This window comes from Canis lupus, chromosome 14 (genome assembly GCF_048164855.1).
Source record: "Canis lupus baileyi chromosome 14, mCanLup2.hap1, whole genome shotgun sequence".
Classification (NCBI taxonomy): Eukaryota; Metazoa; Chordata; class Mammalia; order Carnivora; family Canidae; genus Canis; species Canis lupus.
The window spans coordinates 37,655,774-37,674,214 of record NC_132851.1 but is presented as its reverse complement, the minus strand read 5'-3'; the positions used below and the strand labels follow the sequence as shown (position 1 = coordinate 37,674,214).

Sequence of the window (18,441 nt, the reverse complement as noted above, 5' to 3'; positions counted from 1 at the left end):
TCATGAGAGATAGAGGCAGAGACCCAGGCAGAGGGAGAAACAGGCTCCCCATGGGGAGCCCAATGCAGGACTGTACCCCGGGACCCCGGAATCCAGGCTTGAGCCAAAGGCAGACGCTCAATTCTGAGCCACCCAGGTGTCCCAGAAAGTCATTTTTCATCCAGGAGTAGGTAGCTAATTGAGAATGTGCTCTCTGAAGCTATTAAAGCAGTGCTGTCCTGTTTTGAGCGTGCCTGTGCTCATCAGTGTGTGATCTCCCGTCCTTAGAACGTGAGCAGTGATGGCCTAACTGAAGACACAGCCTGGCATGTTGCCCAGGAGCGGTGGTGGCCCCCAGGGAAGAAGTCCCTGCTGTTTGCTGTCCTTTGTCTCGTGGCCATCCTGGGGCTCAGTGGCTGTTGACCCGGCCCACAGACCGAGCTGCTATGCACAAGAAGGGCCCTCCACTCCTGGCTGTTGGTGGGCATCCCAAACAGCCGGGTTAGCCTACCTGGTCTAAGGCTGGTTCTCAGGCCCCTCCTCCCAGCTGGCCTCCCTGGAGCTCCTTGAAAGTGCTCTGGGGTTGTGCCGTTCCTCCATAAAATACCAGCCTGCATTACACAAGGGTCTGGGCCTTGCAGCCCAGTGTCCTCTGAGTTGTCTGTCTGGGGTACCTTTGGTGCCTCAGCTGTGCAGAGACTGGATGCTCCAGAATTCAGAGGCTACTGCCTGTGCCAGCCCCCAGGAAGGCAAGAAGTGAGGGGCTCAGGGAAGCTAGCTCTAGGCCTCGGCTGTGGGGACATGACCACCTGGTTGCTCTTGTGCTTCATGTGGGCCAACTTTGGTGCTAGTGATGGTTTTAGTTTATGGGGCACAGATTTCCTGACTTTTGTGGTGTTTGGTGGGGGAGTTGGGAGGCAGGGCCAGCCTCCCAACCAAGTGTTGGCTGTTGGAGAAGCCTACACTGCTGTTCTGCATCTCTGTAGCCTTATGTGTATCTCTGGGTACCAGCACCTCTTTCTCTCTGAATACAGCTGATGGGGATGAAGCACAGGGATCCAAGCCTGCATGTCTGAGGCCCTAACCTCGGCCTGCTGTTGTCCTGTCCACACCCCCCATCCTGAGCCCCCTTAGCCTCCAGCTCCACCTGCCGGGTGATGCCATCATGCCGGACCACTCCGGACGTATCATACTCACTTGTGAAGTGGGAGGCAGTGTAGATGTGTCTGGGCCAGGCTTGTAGATCAGCTGCTTAGAGTTCATATCTGCAGGGGACGCCAGGCTATCCTCAGACTCACTGCGGGCAGCCCGATCACGTCTCCTCCACAACCAGGATGCTCCTAGGAGTGTCGCTCCATTGCTTGTCCCCACAGGTCACCCCACCCCCATCCCTGGCATCGTGATTCCCATCGGGGCAGGTTCTCACTCACAGTTGGACCTGGAGTCCAAGGAGACGCTCACCTTGTGTTTGGTGAAGAGGGGAAGCTGACATGGCTCACACGCCTGCCATGTCCACCAGCTCCTGTCTAAGCCCGAGGCCTGGCCCCCTGTGTGTGTGGTGCACAGGTGAAATCACGGGACTCCCTGGGGAAGAGGCCTTTAAGATTTAGATACTACAGTTAGCACCTGTGTTACCCCAAATGGAGCTTCCTTGTGGCCCTAGGATGCCCTGGGTATGCCCACTTCAGTTGGGAGCTCACTAGGATGGAGAAGGGACTGAAAGTCTCTAGTAGCCCAGTTGGCCTGCTGGGGAGGGAGATGGACATCATTAAAATGTGGGACGTGTCCAGCAACACTTTTGGGTACATACACTCGGGGCTGAGCCGTTTGGTCGTCCTGGCAGGTGGAGCAGTGGGTTTTGCCACAGTCTTGCCTGGTGTGTGGTCCTAAAGCCATCCATTACCACAGGGGCCTTTCCTTTCTCTTTACTGTGGCTGCTGGGCTGTGTGCCACCCAGAGCCGAGAGGTGGCCTGCGATGGCAGCTTCTGGTGTCATGTCTCCCCTTTGCCCTGGTCTCTAAACTGAGCCTGGCCCTCCATCTCTGGCATCGCAGGTGTTGGAGGACTCTCTCTGGACAGGGAAGGAAGACCTAATGTTTCCCATCCCACAGCCTCTCAGCAGGGAGGACAGATGGGGCAAGGGTGGCTGTGCTCAGGGTGGACTGAGTGTGCAAGGCCCCAGGGGAATAACGACCCTGCTAACTGCGGTAAGTTTGCCTGGGGTCCCTAATAGCATGGACACAGCTTGTCTCTTCCGTGATGGCTGTGTCCGCCGTGCAGAAGTCCAGCTTGGTAGATAGGGAGAGAGCCCTGGAGTCCTCTCAGGGAGGTGACACACCGCGATGAGGGGGCGAACTGCCGTGTGGTCTTGGCAGAGATGCTAAGGAACAAGCTGAGCTTTGGCCATCTCCCCGTCTCAGGCACCCTGCCTTAACCTTCTTGGGTCTCTCAGGATTGGCATAATTTTGTGGCATACTAAAGAGTAGTGGCTTTATTTTTTAATTTTTAAAAATATTTATTTATTCATTAGAGAGAAGCAGAGACACAGGCAGAAGGAGAAGCAGGCTCCATGCAAGGGAACCTGACGTGGGACTTGATCCTGGGTCTCCAGGATCAGGCCCTGGGCTCAAGGCGATGCTAAACTGCTGAGCCACCCAGGCTGCCCAAGTAGTGGTTTAAAAAAAAAAAAAAAGTACTTTCTGTTAGGTTGAGACAGTTATTTCCTAGTGTTCCAGTAGAATCTATACAGCTTCTGCAAGCCAGCCAGCCAGCTGTGCTTGGCCGATGGGAGGTGCTTCAGGAGACTGTCCAACAAGGACTAGTGTCCTCTCTCGGGAGAGGTTCCCATCGCCTGGTCTGGGACCTAGGCAGCCCACTCTATACACTCTAACTCTGTGGCCATGTTTTAGGGTACGTTAAGCAATGGCAGTGGGGACCCAGATTTAGGTTGAAAGCCCCCTTCTAGGCATGGATCTGTGTCCGCACAGCTCTGGGATGGCAGTGGCCAGGCCGCACAGATTCCAGGGGAAGGCGGTGTCACCAGCCTTCCTGATCATCTTGCGAGCTGAGTGGGTTTGACTTCATGGGTCAGCAGATGGGTGGCCCCAAAGCAGACCAGGTGCCCTGTCACCTGGGACATCTGACACCACACCATGGATCTCCAGCAGGTGACCAACCAGCTAACTTTTATTTTTATGAGAATCTCACGTTCTCTTCCCGGCTCCTGGTATGGTAGAGTGAGGTGCTCTGTTCTTGATGGTTGGTCCCACAATTATGGTTGCAACTCACCCCCCCCCCACTTCTTCTCAGATTATTTATTTGAGCGAGCATATGAGTGGAGAAGGGGCATGGGGGGCAGGGAGAGAATATCCAAGCAGACTCCCCACTGAGCTGGGAGCCCCACGCAGGGCCTGATCTCATGACCCCGAGATCATGACCTGAGCTGAAACTAAGAGTCGGGTGCTGACCCGACCGCATCCCCAGGTGCTCCACTCAGCCTTTTCTTATGTGGACGAGCTTTGTAGGCACGCAGTGTGGAAATCCCCTGACCACTAGCAGCCCCCTCGTGGTGCATGGGGAGGTCAGTGGGGCTGGCCCATTGCAGGCCTAGGTTGGAGAAATCAGAGAAATAATAATAACTCTAGTATGTACTTTGTTTTAGTCCTTAACTTCTGTTTGTCGCTCAAGCTGGGCCCTAAGGATTTGGGCCCAGGTATTTGGTTGTCCTCCTGCTTGTGATTCTTAGCCACGTGGGCTGGTTTTCCTCTCACAGTAAACCGGGGTCTTGGGTAGTCTTACATTGGGTTGCACGCTGTCTCCCGTGACCCTCACTCAGCCAAGTGCACATGTGACAACAGTGAGACTTGGCAGGACTGGTGTTTCCATGCTTTGGGGATGACGGAGCCCATCTGTCTTCACGTCACTCTGGCAAGGATGGGGTCTCATGTCCCCTTTCTTCTCTGACTCTGGAGCCGCACATTGCTGTCCATTTGGGCTCTTGTGCTGCAGGATCTGTCGGTGTTGCGTTGTGAAACTTGTTCTTTAAGAGGCGAAAGAAAAATTGGGGGGAAGTGCCAGTTTAAATCCAGTCTAAGCCTTGTGTGTGTGTGTATGTGTGTGTGGCACTCGAATGAAGCATGTGCTCCCTGATGCCCAGTAAGCGTAAGGAGCGCCACAGCACCCCTGGCCATCCTCCCCACAGGAAGCTCTGCCACAGGAAAGCTGTCGTCCCTGCTTTACCTGGCCAGGTAGGGACCTGTTGTCAGGTGCCTTGATCCCAAGTGACCACCTGTTTTTTTGAAAGGAGCCTTTAGACTAGAAGCGAGTGTCATTCCTTTGGTAAGAATGCTGCCGAATTTGCCAGGCCCAGGAGGTGGGGGAGGTGGTGGGGCCAGCCCCCTCCTTCTTCCCGCGGCTCTGGCTGGCAGCGGAGGGGCAGGACGTTGGCACGGAAGGGACACCAGTTCTCCATGGAAGATGCCAGCCAGCAGCCCCTGAGCAGTGTCCTTGGAGCAGGCCCAGCTTAGCCCAGAGCACACGCCCACCGTCTGAACCCTCCTCACTCACAGGGGACACTGGCTTTAAATTTAAGATAGAGTTTTCTTCATTGGTAGCATTTCCACCAAGGTCAGAATTCAAAAGTTCTGATCATTCAAACGGTGAGATTTCTATCCCTCTCCTGCCCACAATTTACAGATTCATCCCTAGAGGCAGCCAGTTTCTTGGATCTCCTTCTAGAGACTTCTACAGGGGGGAAGACCCAAGACAAGTGCCTCTGTGACTTGTCACTGTCCCCATCAGCAGCTCCTGCCAAGCGTCCCAAGCAGATAAGGATCCTGATTTCAGGTCAAAGCAAAAAGCCTGTTTGTCCTGGCGTCTCTGGTGCCTGCGGGCTGGTCCCAACTGCGCGCTTGTAGCCTGTCCCCTGTGGCCTGGGCCCTGTGGCTTCAGAGTCCTGCCATCCCTTCCTCACCTGTCTGAGGGGCCGCGTTTCTTAAGCACCAGATCCCCATCCCACTTACTGAACAGGTCAGCTTTTGGAGGAGACTTTGAAAACTACATTCTTAGGCCCCAGGCTCGAAGATTCAAGTCAAGGAGATGTAGGTGGCAACTCCATGTCCAGGTTCCAGGTTTTTTTTTTTTTTTGGTAGTAGTGCCAAGGCTGCTTCAGCCCTTTCCAAAGAAGATGCTTCCTGGGAGCACCCACCTCAGTGGTCTGAGGGCAGAGGAGGGGCCGCCCAACCCTGGAGGTGAGCTGCCCGTCAGGGCAGTGTGCGTGGGTCTGTGCACCTGGTGGATCTGGCGATGGTGAGGATCAAGCAGAAGTAATATGGTCACTCTTGAAGGGCTGGGCAAACACCTGCCCCCGAGCCCTGGAGCAGCCCTTCCTACAAAGCAGGCACCTCTCCTGGGCCTATTCCCCATCCAGCACCCTTTGCTTGGGAAAAGTCTGCGTTCCCCTGCCCCTCCTTGGTCCCACGTGTATCCTCCAGGGAGAAAGAGAAGGAAAGCCATATTAAAGAAAAGAGGCTGTTTTGTTGAGGTCTCCCAGTTTAATGGATTAGAACTGGGTTATCTTTTTTTTTTTTTTTTTTAAGATTTTATTTATTCATGAAAAAGAAAGTGGCAGAGACACAGGCAGGGAGCCCGAAGTGGGACTTGATCCTGGGACTCCAGAATCACGACCTGAGCCAAAGGCAGATGCTCAGCCACTGAGCCACCCAGGCGTTCCAGAACTGGGTTATCTTTACAAGCTCCTAATTCATGGGGAAGATTAGATTTCAGCTTGTCTGACTGCTTCATCCAGGATGCGGGGCCAAGCTTGTGTGCATTCCATGCAGGTCTATTAAGAAAACCCCAGACTTTTCCTCATCCATCGCAGCTCAGCGTGAACCAGGATTTCTGGGCTGATGCGTTGTTACCGGAAGCTCACCTGTTCCTTCTGCGGGAAGAGCCTACCCTTGGGCAGCCTGCCTTAGAGAACAAAGGGCCTGCAGTGCTCGTCACCCGGCTGTGCTGCCTGGATTGTTGGTGGAGGGCTGACATTTGCAGGCGGCTCTGGCAGGGGCAGCAGTGGGACTGCACCCCACGGGCGGCCTGGCGGTGAATTGTGTGGGCTCAGGGCCCTCGGGAAGGCGGACTCCCTGGCCGGGCCCTTGCCCTGCAGCCACTACCTGCTTCTGCAGCTGACTCTCCATTAGTGGAAATGCATCTGGTGACTCTGCGTGTGCCTGAGAGAGCGTGGCTGGTGTTGACATGGTGGCCTGTTGTGTGGTCAAGTTACTGTTTTTCCTGCAAGATGCATTTAACTTGGAGCTTCCAGCAGGTGTGTTGGAAGCTGGGCAGCAAGTACGGTGTTACTGTAACTCCTCCTGCCTGGGAGGTAGCAGATTATGTTAACTGTACTTTCTGCAATTCACTCGCTCTTGCAGCCTTTCTTGGGAGTCCCCTTACGTATAATGACACAGTCTAAAGGGTCCAGAGAAACCTTTGTATTTTGTCTGAAGTTACTGGTGTTCCCTGGGCCTTCTGCAGATAACACTTGGTTGGTTTTCTTGTTTTGAAAAAGCAGACCCAGCAGCTGGCTACCCTGTTTCCTCAGTGCAGGCGGCATTCCTGAGACACACCTGCCTGGTCGACGCAGGCCCCGTGGCACCTCTGTCGCAGCATCTGTGGTGCTGAAACAGCCCCTACAGAAATCGACCCAGATGCTTGAACCCAGGGACACAGCATGAGTCACCTCTGGTGCCTTGGTGCTGGCCTGGACTCTTGCTTCTGCTGAGGCATGGCTACCCAGGTTTGCAGAATGTGCACACGGACTGAGACAGGAAGGGAGTGGTGTCATGTAAGGGCTATTTCAAATAATCAGGTGGCCCTGTTAGCCTGAGGAAGCCGGAGCTCAGGAAGGCCGCGGCTGTGGTCTCTGAATGCCTGGTAAATGGGCAGGTGGTAGAGGTGGGAGCTGTGCCTGGGGCTCAGAGCCCAGAGCAAGAGACATGTCGCAGCTCACACCTGACTGTGCACCTGCTCCCCTAGCTGCAGGGATGTCCTCCAGGCCCGTCCCTCAGGCAGCATGAGGACCCTCAGCCTCACAGTGGCCAGGAAGCCCTGGGCAGTGTGTGGGACCCTTCCTTGAACAGAGGGGATGTTGTCTGGGAGTTTTTGGATTTTTAATTCTGCATTCCATTCTCCTGTTTTTTTTTCTCTGGCAGCTGAACATCAGGCTGGGCGTGGCTGTCGCCTGCAGGCCGTTGAGGCTCATTATCTAACAGTTCTTCCCAGATCAGTGGAAACTGAGGCTGTACAAGTCTGGGGGAATTTTATCAGGCTCTCTTGGGTGGAACCCCAGGACCCCACCCGTCCTTCCTGCCACTTGGCTCAGCTCTTGGCTGATCGTTGGTCGCTTGTCTGCAAGGCCCTGGGGCAGGGGCGGGTCTTCCTTGTTCCCCCGAATCCCTTGACTATTGCATCCTGCGTGTGCACCCAGCATCTAGCCTCAGGCCTGGTTTGGGGGAGGTGTGCTCAGGCTGCATCCAGCTGGAATGTGGGACATGATTGTTCAGTAGCTGATGCTGTCCCCGGGCGGGGGCAGGGAACGCTGGACTCAGTGCCTTCCCCTACTGTAGGGGCTCCGTAGGGTGTAGAGGCAGGTGTACCCCGCATGACTGCAGGGTGGGTTGCGGGGCTGGGCCTCCAGGCTGGAGGTCCTGAGGAGCAGGGGTATGGTTGGTGCCCGAAATTGGACGGACCCTCCAACACACTAGTCTCAGTGAGACAGTCCAGGTGCAAAATGACAAATCCTGTATGATTCCACTTTGAGCGACCCAGAGGAGTCAAGTTCCTAGAGACCCAAAGTGGAGTGGTGGGGGCCGGGGAGGACAGGGACGAGTGTTTATTGGGGGCAGCTTGAGCTTTGCCAGAGGAAAGTATTCTGGGTGGATCTTGGTGACGGCTGTGCAGCAACGTGAATGTCACCAAAATGTACACTTAAAAACGGTTAAAGTGGCCAATTTTAGCTTATGTATATTTTGCCACAATTTTCAAAATGTGGAAAAAAAAAGGACGGGCCCCACAGACTATCCACCTAAACATTGGATTTCCTGCTGACTTGAGACTAAGGAAGCCTGAGGGGTGCCACGTGGCCCAGGCTTGGACACAGCAGACTACCTGCCCTCGTCCAGTGGGAGAGGCTTCCACGGCCCGCGGGCCTGGTGTCCTTGCCTGGAGTCCCGATAGGAAAGCCCACCGGGGTCAGGGGACCCTCACGGTGCCCTCAGAACACCGCAAAATGGGCTCTGGAGGACAAGCAGCATGCCAGGAGGACAGGTGCACGTTAAGGCAGGAGAGGTGGTCATAATCTCCTGAATTTTGAGCAAAATAATTGAAAAGGTTTGTGTGAGACTGTTTTGTTTGGACTGGGAAGTCTGGATTTCCTTGTGTTTCAGATCATTGTATTTTAAAAACAATGACCTGTCAGCTGTAGTCCTTTTTCCCAAGGAATTATGAGGCCTGTTATTCTTCCATCAGGCACTGAGGGAGCACCTACCTGCTAGGTGCTGGGCATGGCGCCAGAGTTCAGGTGGAGACGCGACATGTGACCAGGACAGTTGGCTGGGTGAGGTCATGGGTGGGGAGTCTGGGAGTGCGGGAGCCTTTGAACCAGGGATCTAGGGATTCTTCATCAGGGAAGGCCCGCGGGGGCTTATCTGTTCCACGAGCCGGCCCGAGGGCGTGCCCGAGCCGGGTGCCCTCCCAGGGCCTGGCTGAAGGTTGTGATTGATGGTCTGGAGAAGCAAGATTACGAGGACAGTTAGGTACTAGCTGCTGGCTGCTGTTGCAGGCAAGCATGGGAACAGCAGACAAGGCTCCCCACCTGGGTGCGGGGAGGGCATGACGGGAAGTCAGGAGGCTGTGTGGAGGAGGGCACAATGGGCTTCCTGTTGCAAAGAGTAAGTAGATGTCCAAAGTGAGGCAACGGTGAGTCAGCGCATTCTAGGCTGTGATGTAGCCGGGAGAGGTGTAGGGTGTAGGGTATGGTGCGGCTCGGCCAGTGGCAGAGGGCAGGAGCTCACCACAGTGGTGTGAGTGGAGATCCGGCCTCTGGTAGGAGGGATGGATCACAGGGGGCGTTACGCGCCGCTCTAAGGAGGTGATTCAGAGAGAAACGTGGACACAGAGAAACCTTTTTTCATATTGAGCATATGAGCATTGGTACAGCAACGGGTTTTTAGAAGCCTTGATAGTAAGCAGTGTATTGTAGTAGTTTCCAGACTTCCCAGATCGGTCTTCAAAACTGTGGTGACAAAACATGAAGCTGCTTTCCTCTAAGTTCCTTTTAGACTGTCATCTGCTTACATCTTGCGGTCTTTTATTTTTATTTTTTTAAGATTTTAAAATGTTTATTTATTTTTTAAATTTTTATTTATTTTTAATTTTATTTATTCATTCATGAGAGACACACACAGAGAGAAGCAGAGACCCAGGCAAAGGGAGAAGCGGGCTCCATGCAGGGAGCTTGATGTGGGACTTGATCCTGGATCCCGGGACCATGCCCTGAGCCAAAGGCAGATGCCCAACCACTGAGCCACCCAGGCGTCCCTAAAGATTTTTTTTTTAAGAATTTATTTATTCATGAGAGACAGGTGGGGGGGGCGCAGAGGGAGAAGCAGGTTCCATGCAGGGAGCCCGATGTGGGAATCAATCCGATCCTGGGTCTCCAGGGTCATGCCCTGGGCCAAAGGCAGGTGCTAAACTACTGAGCCACCGAGGGATCCCTCTTGCTGTCTTAAACACTTGTCTGAGAGTCACCGCCTGTGTTGATGGTAATTGTGTTCACCAGCAGCAGCAATTTCATGTTGTGCTCCGCACGCTTCCTCTTCCGCCCGTCCCCGGGGAGGCCTGAGCTCAGAACCCTTCCCCGTTCTCATTCTTACCCGTTCTCGTTCTCACCCGAGCCCCTGCCGCCTGGGGCCTCCTACGGGCGGCCCCGTATTCTCACCTCTGCTAGATGATGACAGCAGGGCCGACTTGAATCACAGCCAAGCCGGCTTTGCGGGCTGTGTAGGCACAGCTGCGTTGTGGCTTTGAGGGGCTGTTCTCTGCACCACTCTGACTTCACACTCAGGATCTTTGTTTATTTTTTTCAAAAATTGTTGTTGTTAAAGGTCTTATTTATTTACTTGACAGAGAGCACGAGCACGGCGAGCGGGGGCAGCAGACTCCCACTGAGCAGGGAGCCCAAGGCGGGGCTCCATCCCAGTACCCCAGGGGCATGACCTGAGCTGAAGGCAGACGTGTAACTGACTGAGCCACCCGGACACCCCGACACCCAGGGTTTTACATGGGGCTCCTGTGCATCTGCTGTGTCTTACTCATTCTCCTGCGCCAGGAGGGGACAGGTGTCTGAGCAGAGGAGGTCAGAGGGGGTCGTTGCTGTTGACAGGTGTGGGGCGGGACCCTGGGCCGAGCCCGGTCTTCACCTCCAGGGGTCAGAGTGTGAGGAGCCGGAGTGTGCAGGTCCCCCGTGTTGGCCCAAGCGCTTCCCCTTCCTGGGAGGCAAGGCAACACGAACCCTCCTGTCCTCAGGGAGGCCAGCACTTAGAGGAGGGGACACACACTCAAACAGTAAGTCCCACAGCTGCTGGGAGGAGCACCTGAGCGGAGCCCGGTGTGGTGAGTGGGCCAAGGAGTGCCAGCTCTCCTGGGGCAGCACGGAGGTGCTCTGTCAGTGTCAGGGCAGTCACTCGGGTCCTAGTCATGGCCACGTGGAGGGGCATTTTCTGGAGGCAAGCCATTGGTCTGATCGGGACCAAGGGGCCAGGTAGAGTGGGCACGTTCCCCGACTGCTTCTAGAAGCCTTTCTTGGTGAATGGCAGGTGCTTGTGGGGAGGCTGGGCTCTGTGGGATGCAGAAGGCAATGTCACAGCGGGGAGGCCCTCGCAGCAGAGCCTGCCTTGCACGCTGGCCCCAGGCCTCACCTGCCACCTTGGCGTCTCCCGAAGGTCCTGGGCTAGGCTGCCCTGTGTGGGATGCAGTTTCCTTTGGTTCTTGACTTCAAAGCAGGCTGCCTCCTGCCTGGGCTGGGCCCAGCAGACCTGAGGCTGTGGGAGGTCAGGGAGTAGGGGTCGTGGCCTGGTGGCGAGGGCTGCACAGGGCTCATCAGCCACGATCCGGGCCTCGAGCCTGGCGTGCGCACCTGTGAGCACACCTGTAATGTGTGTGCCCTCAGCGGGATGCTCGCGGTGGCCTTTGGGGGGTTTGTCCACCTCCTTTGAGCTGCACTTTGTCCTTCACTGGCCGGCCTCTCGTCGCCGTCGTCGGGATGGTCTCTGGGAGCTGTGCTGAGCCGCGTCGGTCTGTGACTCGAGGTCCTGTGAGAGCTTGGGCCCCGCCAGCCGGTGCCTGCGTCTCCGGGGGCCTGAGCGCCGGGCTGTGCACCTTCCCGATGAGGGCAGGGTGCTCTCCGGGCCCGTGTTTTCTGAGTGGCCGCAGCACATGGGAACTTCCTGGCCCAGAGACCGAGGGTTCTGCTTCTCCCCCCTGACGGAGCCAGACGGCATACGCTCTGCACTGTGCAGAGGCCAGCGAGCTGCCTTTCTCGTGCCCCGTTGGCTGGGAGCAAGTGGGCTCCCGGAGAACTTGCTTCTGAGCATGTCCTTGGGCTCTCAGGTTGGCCTCCCACCGTTTTAAACTCCCTGCCCACAGAAAGCTTGATGGTATGGCAGTCCCAGCGACACAGGGAGGGAGGCTCGTGTCTTCTAGTGGAATCTGCAGAGGCCTCCCCCCGTCCCTGTGTCCCAGTGTGTAGGGTAGGACCTCCTAGGCCAGGTGTTGGGAGCTGTGGGGGCTTCTGAGTCCAGGACCTCTACTCACTGAGGGTTTTAGGAGGCTGCAGGCTGGTGGGTGGTGGGGAGGCCCAGGGAAGCGGAGGACAGTTGGGAAGCGTTGCACTCAGAGAGAAAATCCTGTCTGCAAAGTGGTGCCATTGGAAGCTGTGGGAGGGCCCAGAGGAGTTGGAGGCCCTGGAAAGAAGAGGGCCGGAGGAGGGGCCTACACTGCTGGGCTCTGGGGCTGCTGGGGTGGCTTCCACCAGCATCATTGGGTGGATGGTGGCCCTTTCTCTGAGTTAGGGGACCCTCGAAGGGATCTCGATTTGGAGCAGCAGATCAGGATATGGTTTCCGCACATGTTGAATTTGAAGAATCATTATCCTCCATCTGGGCCTGGTCCTCTTGGTGGGTGCTGCTGGCTTCTGGAAGCCACGAAGCTGTGAAAGGTGGCAGCAACTTGCACCCATCCTGACCCAGGAGCTGAGGCCTAGCTGTAGGATTAGCCGTGCATTTTGTGCACTCCAGGAAGCTTCTGGAATCTTAGGCTGAGCATCTCGTGATTTCTTGTACAACTAAGGTATCGCGGCGATGCCGTCATGAAGACGCTTGTTGCAGTATGTATTTTGGAGCTGTGGGGTGGGTGGTTGTGCTGGTAGTTGGGGTGAGAGCAGCTGGTGCTCCAGCTGGCTGCGGGCCGTGCTCCCGAGACGCTTCCCGGAAGGAAGGAGCCCGCAGCAGCTGGGCGCCAGGGCAGTGGGAGGTTCGCACCCCTGGCTTTGCAGAGGCGCGGTATCCCGCCAAGTGCATCCAACCGGGCTGCTGCGTCTCCTCCTCAGTTCACATAGGACCGGCACCCCCTGCGGAGTCATCGGGCGCCCCTGGTGGGGGCTGCTGGGGGCTGTCTGTGCACATTATGCGCTGGAGACAGCCCCGCTCCGGGGCCAGCGGGGGCCTGGGGGTGCTTGTTTTACCAGAAGAAAGACCACTTGGAATCCACCAGAATCGAGTGGGGCCCTCAGTAAGCTTGAGGGACACCATTTCTAAACTGCTCCCCTGTGATGTGGCACAGGGAGCCCCCAAGAACCTCTTGAGCAAACTTCTTCATGATCCACCCGCAGAGAGCACGGAACGATCCAGCTGACCGCTTTCCCCTCTGTCCCTGACCTCAGGGGGACCCGTGGCCCCCACGGCCCACCCAGCTGGGGCTGCAGCTCCTGGGTGTCTTAGCCCGCTGTTTAACGCTGGGATGGAGGATACACGGGAGCGCCGCCGGGGTGCAGGGTCGCCTCCGAGAGCAGGCCCGGCTGGCGGGGGGCGTCTGGATCCCTGGGAAGGGCCTGTGTGTACACACGCGCGTCCTGTTCCTCGTCACCTGAAAACGCCACTTGCTGCTCCAGGTGGGGCCCTAGGACCAACAGGGAGCTCCCTTCCCAGGGCTCTGGGGTTCTAGAACATTCTGTGTGGCCCAGTGTAGACCCTCCGCGTGCGGGGACACCTATCCTCCATGGGGCCTGTGCTCTTGAGCCTGCGGCCCCTACACGGGCCTCGGGTGCCCAGGGCCTCCCCAGGGACCCCATGGGGCTCGCTGACTTCGGTTCCTCAGAGGGCATTTCCCACAGAGGGCTGGTTCTCACGAGTCCAGCGTTATCGTGGAATTCTTGTCTGAGAATACAAACATATCTTGATGTGGAAGGCTTTGTCTATTGAGAGAAAGAATGTACGTTCCTATTCCCGGTTCAGATCTTTTGTTAAACATTTATAGGCCGCTTCCCCCCCCCCCCCCCCCCCCCCGGCCCCGTCTGTTGAATGGGAGCCGCGGCGCGTGAGCAGCGTGGCCGCCGCCGCCGTGACCTCACGCGGCCTCCACCGAGGCTGACACACTGAGCATTTCCTGTGAACGGGGAGCCTTCCTGGTCCCACCATTGTTGTCCGCTTCTGCCCGGGAGAAAACAAAAATTATTTACTACGTGCGGCGTGGTGTTTGTTGCTCGCCGTGCTGGGAAATGCGTCGCTGGAGGGGTCCCAGCGCGGCTCGCGGCAGCGGGGACACTGGGGACGCCGGGCTCGCTGGCCCTGGGGCTGCTCCGGGGCACGACGGCACATGCTGGTCCTCCCCCTCCCCCGCGTGCGGGGCAAAGATCGCTGCCCCTGTGCCCAGCTCGGGGCCCCCACCCCAGCCGGTCGGGGCGCAGCCTGGGGTCCGCGTTCCAGAGCCTACAAGAGCGACCCTGGGCTGGCCCGGCTGCCCGGCCCCTGGGCTCACCCTGCTCTCATCCTGCACTTTCCCGCCTTCCCGGGCCTCTGCTCTGTGGGCCCCCCTGTGGGCAGTGTGTCCTCGGGTAGACACTTGGGGTGCCCAGTCAGAGGGGGACCAATGAGGACCCGAAGCCCGGGAACCCCGCGGGCCTGGCGAGTCACTCTGGCAGATGCGTGACGCGGCAGGATCCGGCCCAGCCTCCCCACCCCAAGTGCTCAACTCGAGGATCCCGGCTGAGGCGTCCGAGCACAGGGCTGCAGGCCTGGGGTGTGTCGAGGAGAGCGCCCTAGATGGTGGGCTGGGAGGGAGGTGGGTAGTGGGGTCAGGGACAAGGTGGGAGGCCTGCCCACGGTCTGGGGTTGGGGTTGGCAGCGCAGAAGGGGAGGCAGGGCTCTGCTTGGGCAGGGGGAGCTCCAGGTCGACAGGGATTTGGGGGGTCACAGTGCAGATTGTGGAGGAGGAGGGGCCCCCCAGGGAAGAGAGCCCCCTGGCATGAGGTGTGCTCGGGGCATGGAGTCGGGCTCCAGGCACTGCTGCCTAGCAGCGCCTCCATCCAGCACGTGGTTTTGGTGCCCGCTGTATGCACCAGGCGTGTGATGCCAGCACTCTGGCTTTGTGGCTGAGTTGAACACATGAGGGCCCACTCGGTGGGCAACAGGTGACATTGGTGGTCTGTGCCAGGGCGGACCCGGGGGAACTGTGGGGGTAGGCCGGACTGCAGCAGTGGAGGTGTGAGCCCAGGGCAGGGGCAGGGGCGGCCGGTCAGGATTGGCGCCATGGGGAGAGGATGCTCAGCCCTCTGCAGGGCAGTGCGTTTTGTCTAGGCACGTAGGTCCCGAGCCCCCCTGGAGGGTGGGGTGGCTCCCCACCAGCCCATCGTCTCTTGGGGACCAGCCTCCTCCTTCCTCGGGCTGCCCAGCGCCCTGTGTGACTAGGACCCCGGCCGAGGCACGGTGGGGGGGAGCTGCTGACCGGTGTCCGCTGGAGCGGTTTCCTCGTGTGTTTCTAAGATTTGGGTCTGAGTTACACGAACGTTCGGTCTCAGTCCTGTGCCTGTTCTCAGAAGGGAGCGACCACATCGTGGTGCTTGTCTGACCCACTTCTTGGCCGCCACACCCGTGTTGTCGGAGCATCTACAGGGCCGTGTCCAGAGCGGGGCCCCCACAAGCCCCATGGGGGCCTCAGAAAGGCTGCTTCAGCCCACCTGGCACAGGAGACAGCTCACCGGGAGGAAGCCTTGGGGGGCAGAGTCGGTCCGGTGAGCTCAGTTGGGGTCTGGGGCAGGTGCACCCCGGCTGTACTCCTCCCGTGCGCTGGCCCGTGCCAAGGACAGCACGGGAGCACTAGGGCCCCCAGGGGCGTACACGCCACTTCCCGGCTCATCCAGCCATGGGCCTGTCCCGGACACTGAGGGGCGGTACTGGCCGGAGCATGAGCCTGAGCACACCTTTGGGCTCATCTGCCGCCGTGCCCCCCACCCCCCATTTCTGGGCATCTGTGGGCACAGCACCTGTCGGGGGCAGTGCAGGCTTCTGTCCATGCTTTTGGTCCTTCCACATAGGGGCAAGAAGCCTCGTTTTCCAGAGGGCACCTTCGCTGGAGTGGCTTCCCTGCCTGTCCCCTCGACAGGCCGCTTCTCTGCCCACGTCCGTGTTGTAGCCTGTGCTGGGGAAGGGCACAGGCTTTGTGTCCACCGGACCCTGCTGTGTCTCACCCTTGCTGGCCTCGAGGACTTCGTGGGGATGCTGTCCCGGCCTGCCATCAGCCAGGGGCGGGTGGGCAGTGGGTTAGCTGACGTGGGTCGGGGTCAGGGCACGCCTCCCACCCAGCAGGCGTTCACGGCCCAGGTGGTGGTCTGCACTCCGCAGCCAGTCTTCAGATACTCGTGTCTGCGTGAAGCTGTGCACCTTGGAGATGCTTAAGGATGTCTGTTTAAGTTCAGGAGGGATTACGTGCAAACAGTTCTCTTGTGACCAGCCCGGTGGCCTCTTGGCGCTTGGTCACAGCTCTGGAAATGACTGAGCATGGCCAGAAGGAAGTGCTGGGCTACTGCTTATCCCTCCCCACCTGAGGCCAAGTCTTTAAGGGACTGCTTTTACTCCCAGCTTCCTCTCTGCCTGTTGGCGCAGTGGAACTGGGTCCTGGAGCTGATGCCCGAGTGTGGTGTGCCCAACATTAAAGACCCATCAGGGGGGCGTGCACACCCATCTTCACTTGCGGGGTGGCTGCCTCCTGGTGCCCAGGGGGTGGTACATGTTGCCACGCATGTGTGCTGGAGCTCTGCACCTGCCCTCCGTGTACCCCTCATTCTGCCCTCTTCCTCTGAACCCTGGCTTCCTACCCTGAGGCCCTCACACCCTGCAGGTGCAGCTGGTCACCAGGACCTGGGGGGAGTCGGCCTTCTCCTGTGTGGGGCTGCTTTGCTGCTGGCGCTCTGGCTGGCCATGACGCGTGACCCGACTGGAGGCTGTTTGTGCCCAACAGAGTTGTCAGTGTGGTATGGCAGCAGGAGGATGTGGGCTCTGGTGACAGTGCCGAGTTCAGGCGTCGGGGTGTCACTTGCCTTCAGTCCAGGCAGTTCCCCTCTGAGCGTTGAGTCCCTCACCAGTAGAATGAGTTCAATGGTACGAAGCTCTCTGGCTGCCTGTGAGTATATCTCCGGCGCGGCTGTGCTCTGTAAATTGTCACGAGGTTGTGGTCATCAGTGGGACATGAAGAAAATGGGGTGGCTTGGGGCCCCAGGACATCGGGAGCTGTACCCCCCACCAGTCAGCTACCAGCCCCCCACCTGGACTGCCTGGGCTGTGCTGGTGGCAGTAGCTCACCCACCCACCCGTCACTTAGCCCCTGGGCCATGGGTCCCTCTGTCATCCTGCACAGTTGGCCCCTCTCACAGGAGCTCGGGCTGTGGCAGTTCCTGAATGACACCCTTTCTTCAGTAAATAGTGACTGAGGCAGAGCACACCCAGTCCCTTTCGTCACAGGGCTTACCGTGCAGGGAAGCCGGCCACAGCTTGGATGCGGTAAAGGCACTACTCGGCCTCACAGAGCTGTGCAAGGATCAAATGAAATGCTAGAACTCGACATTAGTCATTTTGAAAACCAAGCAGAAGGAGCGCGGTGACTCGCATCAGAACAACTGTTCTGCCGTTAACAGAATTTGTGGACCAAATGTGAAAGCAGCTCCCCGAAGCCGCTGGAACATTGGGAAACAGAAGGGAACAGTGCTGGGCGAGCTCTCGTCGTTTACAGCCTTCACCCTACAGACGGGCCTTGTTTGATGCCACACGGCAGCGAGGACAGCTGGACGTGTGCCCTGTTGCTGGAAGGACTCAGGGATAAAGTTTGGAACAGAGTTTGAGTGGGGTACCTTCTGCAGCCAGGGGAACCCACGGACTCTGGGGACATCTCTGCTCGTATCTCTGATTTTTTTTTTTTTTTTAATTTAAGTTTTATTTATCCGTTTTAGAGAGAAGACAGGCAGGGGGAGGAGCAGAGGGGTAAAGAGTCTTGGGCAGGCTCCACATTGAGCACATAGCCTGATGAAGGGCTTCATCCCATGACCCTGAGTTCACGACCTCAGCCAAAACCAAGAGTCAGAGACTCAACTGAGCGACCAGGCGCCCCTCTGATGACTGGTTCTTGAAATGTGGATTTATGGGCCAGATTCCAAGCAGCTCAGTGAAAAGAAGGGAACAGATTTCCTGTCTCCTGTTGCAGGAGAAAGTTTTGAGTTTGAGTCTAGCCAAGTTGGTTGTTAAAATGAGAATATCAACACCCTTCAAAGGAATGTAGCAGAATGTAGAGTCTCTACAGTATGTCCTTCATAATGTCTAGGGTATGGCTTGGTATTCTTGGAGATAAGAAACAGGGAAGATGAAAACGTGACCCTTAGTCCAGTTTAAAGGTGATGGTGGAGACTCCTCCCAAGGTGGTGACTCACCTGGGAATCATCAGGCTAGTGTAAGAGTGCTCAAGGACGTGAAGGAAGACCTCCTGGTGGGAAGTAGGAGATCTCAACAGAGAAACTATTGAAGAAAAAGAAGAACCAGATGGAAATTTCTAGAACTGAAAAATATAACACCTGAAAAAATCAGAAGCTGGGGTAGGGCGAGACAACATACTGAAAGCTTGTTGGGCAGAAATGATGGAAGAACGGGGAGGACCGAGTTGGAGAACAGGAACGAGTGGGGCCTCTGGGCGCGTGGGGGCAGAGGCAGCGGGTCTGTCCCACCTGTGGTTGGGGTCCCAGAGGATGGGGCGCAGCAGATAGAACTAACAAAATTTCCCAAGCGTGCTGAAAGGTGAATGTGTACAGGCTCGGGGAGCTCAGCAGAGGCCAAGCAGGAGAAAGGAAAAATAAAACTTTGCTTAGGC

The 18,441-nt window shown here is 57.3% G+C and overlaps 1 protein-coding gene across 11 annotated transcripts in view; it reads left to right on the top strand.

Annotated features, from left to right (window-relative positions):
- The window catches only part of SLC45A4 (solute carrier family 45 member 4), an 82,278-nt gene that overhangs the window by 48,047 nt on the left and 15,790 nt on the right, over positions 1 to 18,441 (top strand). The window lies entirely within an intron of this gene.